We start from the raw sequence: 4,839 nt of genomic DNA, 5'->3' as shown, positions 1-4,839 counted from the left end.
GAGGGACTGGGTATCAGGTACACATAAGAACCTCTTATTCTCTTGGCTTTAGTTACTTTTGGAAATCTAACACAAGTGACTTCATGTTCTGTTGCTGCCTTTGAGAAAGGGTCTCACAGCGTGGCCTAGGCTGTCCTCAAATTCATGATTCTCCAGTTTTGACCTCCCATATATTGAGGTCACAAATGTGTATCACCACGCCCAGCATGGCTTCACCTTGATTCTGACTACTACTTTCTCTCTGACTGATCACCCCTGGTTAATTATCTAGTAGTTAGGTCCAGACTGTCCCCTATCACCAAGATGGCTATTCTGGCTGGTCTTTTCTGAACTCACTTTGTAGGATATGTGGGGAGAGGAGCAAAGTGGGAGAAGTGGCAGATGCCAAGGAATCATTCCTAATCAACCTTCTTTGGGAAGGGCAAAATTCAAGTAGCTAAATGATATGAAAGGAATGGCCCTTAGGCCTTGCTTCCCTGGGGTCCAATCCCAAGTTTCATTTTGTTTGTTCTGTAGGTGATATTTAGAATCTTTAGAATACTGTTCACACGCCAGGTGATGGTGGCACATGCCTTTAATCTCAGCACTCAGGAGGCAGGCAGATCTCAGTGAGTTTGAGGCCAGCTTGGTCTACAAAACGAGTTCCAAGATAGTCAGGACTGTTACACAGATAAACCCTGTCTCGAAAAACCAAAAATTAAAATAAACAAATAAAATAAAAAAATACTGTTCATAGGGTTTGGGAAATGGTTCAGCAGCTTAGTGCTTTTTCTGCTCTTGCAGAGAACCTGAGTTCAGTTCCCAGGACATACATGGTGGCTAACAGCATCTGTGTCTCAAATTCCAGGAGATCTGTCACCCTTCTGGCCTTCCCAAATAACACGCATACATGTGCATTTACACTAAGGCAAAACATTCATACATATAAAATACAAAATTTTAAATTCTATTCAGATTATATCTGTTAGAAGGTATACTGTGAGAACAGACATTTAAAGAGCTAGTTGGAAAAATAGTCATTAGAGCCAAATTTTCATGAATTTAATTGTAAAAAATAAATCAAAACTACAGATGACAAAGACTTAAGATAACCATGGCAAGCTAGTCTTTCAGAAATTTTAGCAGCCGAAAAACAGTTATATTTCCATTACATTCAGCACTTGAAGAAGATAATTATGATTGACAGCATTATGAACCAAGTAGTTCTCATTTTCTTCCCATGCATACATTCACATTCTTGTTTCGGGTTAAAGGATGACATAATCTGTCAATAACATTTTAAATCTCCATTTAATTTTGTTTTCTAAGAATAAGCAAAAATGTGATCACTTTGCACATATCCAACTCATTCATAGTCCTTTAACTCAACTTTTGTATAATATTTAGGTTTAGACATACAACTCTACACATTTCTAGCCATAGCTACACAGGACATACATTGTACTAGAATCACGGTAGAATATTTTATTATGAAGTGGTCTTTCAAAGGCTTTGACATGGACATACAGAGTTATGACCATACCTGGTCAAGGTATGGTCTGGTTCTGACTCTGCAAGGTAGGCGTGAAATCTTTACTGTTGTCATTGCTTGAGGAACTCAGTCTAATTCTTGAAAGATCTCACTTCTGTACCCAGCAGCAGCCTGATCCTCCTCTTCTAGGGAATGGTCTGTACTCGAAGGTTTTCCTTTTCCTGGAATTCAAAGCAACTACAGGCTTAGAACAATGACTTTTCTCTATACCTTCACTCAATATATAGGAGACAGATATACAAAATGAAGGCAGAGATGCCATGCTTTTATCCTGTGTTTAGTCACCCCAAATGGTCCCCAATGAGAAGTCAATAATTCTCAATAAAAATAGCTTTTAAGTTCTGTTTGAACTGTTCTAACTCTACAGACCATACGGTAAGAGAGTATAAACTTCCTCTACTCTTAGGTCTTCTGACTGGAGCCTATTAGTGCAAGATAACCTATAGCTGAAGTCATAGCCTCAATCACTAATGTGTGTGTGTGTGTGTGTGTGTGTGTGTGTGTATGGAAATAAATGTAGTGGTTTGAATGAGCATACCCTTCATAGGCTCATATATGTGAATGCTTAGTCGTTAGAAGTGGAACTGTTTGAGAATGGTTAGAAGGTGTGGCTTTGTTGGAGTAGGTGTGGTCTTGCTGGAGGAAGTCACTGGGGGTGGGTGGGCTTTGAGGATTCAAAAGCCCATTCCAGGGCTGGAGAGATGGCTCAGTGGTTAAGAGCACTGGCTGCTATGCCAGAGGTTGTGAGTTCAATTCCCACATGGTGGCTCAAAACCATCTGTAATGAGATCTGGTGCCCTCTTCTGGCATGTGGGCATACATGGAGGCAGAATGTTGTACACATGTATTTATTTATTAATAAATAAATCTTTTAAAACAAAACAAAAGCCCATGCCAGACCCAGTTTTTTTTTCTCTCTCTCCCCCTCCTCTCCCCACCTCTGCTTTCTGCTTGTGGGTCAGGATGTAAGGCTCTGTTACTACTATAGGGCCATACCTATTTTCTTCCTGTCATGATAATCATGGACTAACCCTCTGAAACTCTAAGCAAGACCCCAATTTAATAGTATTCTTTAATAAGAATTGTCTTGGTCATGGTGTCTCTTCAGAGCAATAGAGCAGTAACTAAGACAGTCATAATTAGACTTTTCTTATATTTTAGAACACTATAGGTACAAAACTCCTGATAAGTCATTTATCTGGGGTAGAGAAATTGCAGTTAAGGCACAATAAGAGTCTTTTCTTGTTTGGACAGGGAGAAAAGTCTTAGACTGTTGGAAATAATATTATGAATAAAATGTCACAATTTTATAAAAAAGGTGATTTTGTGGCTATGGTGGATGAGGAGTCACCTAAGATTTAGAAGAAATAAGGTAGGCATGTGGAAGGAGTAAGGGTTAGAGTAGGCTGATCTTGAATTTCTGAGCCTCCCACTTCCACCACCAGTGTGCTGGGATTACACACTTATTTTATGTAGTGCTAGTGATTAAACCCTGGGCCTAGTACATGCTAGGCAAGCACTGTATCCAGCAAGCTGCACCCTAAACCTGAAATCATTTAAAGGAATGGTGGATGTCATAATACTGAACTTTGACTGATCTTGATTATTCTAGCTCAGAAGCTGAAAGAGTGAAAAAGAAAATTTATTTGGGTCTTGGAAACTGCAAACAGACTGACCAAGTGCTCAACAAGGACCTGGGTTGTATGGCACTTTTAAAGAAAAGAAACAGAAGACAGAGGCGACTCCACAAGTTACAAGAAAAGGAAGGTGATGGGCACAATAAAGTTACCTTGAAACTTGGCTAGACTTGATGAATTGCTAGGATTCTAGATGCCAAATTTGTTCTCAGCAGTTATATCTCTAATAAAATGGCTTCATGAACAATACAACATTTCATACTGAGATAAAAAGTCGTCTTAGAACAGTTGCAACTACATCCTTCAAACTTGTTAAGTTTGTGGCCTTTGCAAACTCTCTAGGCCTGCCAAACTTTACAACAATCCTCACAACTTAAAAACTCACATTCCCATACCCCGGCTCAACAATTTACATGATCAGGCTGTGGCTTAAGCTGTACATAATTCCTGAACCTCGATGCTTCCTGGTTCTACTCTGAAATGCTCAGTAAATGTTGTCTTTCGACATAATTTCCTTCTGGTGTGGGAAGTTCTTCTATATATGTTGCTTGTATCTGTTAATGAAGAAAGCTGCTTTGTCCTACAACCGGGCAGAATAGGTGAGAATTCCAAGCAGATAGAGGAGGAAAAAAGGCAGAGTTGGAGAGATACCATGTAGCTGCCGAAGGAGAAAGATGCAAGCTGCCAGCCAGAAACTTGCAGGTATACCATGAGTCTTGTGGTAAAATATGAAATAATAGAAATGGGTTCATTTAAGATGTAAGAGTTAGTAAGAAGCCCAAGCTAATTGGCCAAGTAGTGTTGTAATTAATACAGTTTCTGTGTGATTATTTTGGGTCTGGGAAGCCAGGAATGAACGAGCAGTCTCCATCTACAAATTGGTGCCAATGTGGGCAACTATATCAACATATATCCTCAGAGAGCTTGGAAAGTAATTCTAGATACAAAAGAAAAGAATTAAGCACAACTTCTTGGCATTTTTTTTTTTCAGATGGGCTCTGTTACTGGTGGCAAGCCACAGCTTCTTTAAGAGAGGTCTTCCTGACTCAGCACTGGCAGAAATTAAGTATGGCTTCTTTAGGGAAGGGTTTACTGGTTTGTGCGTGTTGCATGAACAGCTCTGACTCTTTTAGGAGACCAAGCACTTAAATGGGGTCTGTGAACAGTGTGTTACAAATTGCTTAATGGTGACACAGACCCACTGTAACCCTAGAGCTGGGGCCATGTGCATAGCTCTCAGAGGCAGTGAACATGCCTCTGCCATGTTGGACTTGGGTGGAGTCAAAAAACAAAGCAGCCTTAGCCCTAGCCATGCCGCTTAGCATTTTAAGAAGTGGTCCTAATCAGAAAAGGATGACAGATAAACAATAAAGACAGATTAAGATGAAAAAGATCTCTAAATGGGTCACAGTGTTGGATAAATGTACGTAGGCTTGGGAGAGAGAGAGAAGACAGTTATAAAAAGAAGTAAATGTTTTTTTTTTAAAGTAAAACAAAGTCTTTAAAGGACAGAGTACAGATACTCAGAGACTAAAGAAGAAAAATAAGCCACTTAAAGATGGAATATACACAGAGAGTCTGGATTATGTATACTATTGTGTTTTCTTTGAATTTTTTGCCTGTGAATGAGCTAAGTACACAGAGACATTTCATTGTACAGGCTAACAAATA

The 4,839-nt window shown here is 39.5% G+C and overlaps 1 protein-coding gene across 1 annotated transcript in view; it reads right to left on the bottom strand.

Annotated features, from left to right (window-relative positions):
• Positions 1–1,026: 1,026 nt before the first annotated feature.
• Atf7ip2 (activating transcription factor 7 interacting protein 2) overlaps positions 1,027–4,839 on the bottom strand; it is a 55,497-nt gene continuing 51,684 nt past the window's right edge. The window contains exon 12 of the transcript XR_007590665.1: positions 1,027–1,692. The gene's annotated coding sequence lies outside the window, so the exon portion shown is untranslated. The remainder of the gene's footprint in view (positions 1,693–4,839) is intronic.

The sequence above is a fragment of the Alexandromys fortis genome, unplaced genomic scaffold, assembly GCF_014885135.2.
Source record: "Alexandromys fortis isolate MF-2015 unplaced genomic scaffold, M_Fortis_MF-2015_v1.1 scaffold_29, whole genome shotgun sequence".
Taxonomy (NCBI): Eukaryota; Metazoa; Chordata; class Mammalia; order Rodentia; family Cricetidae; genus Alexandromys; species Alexandromys fortis.
This window is presented reverse-complemented; position numbering and strand designations above follow the sequence as displayed.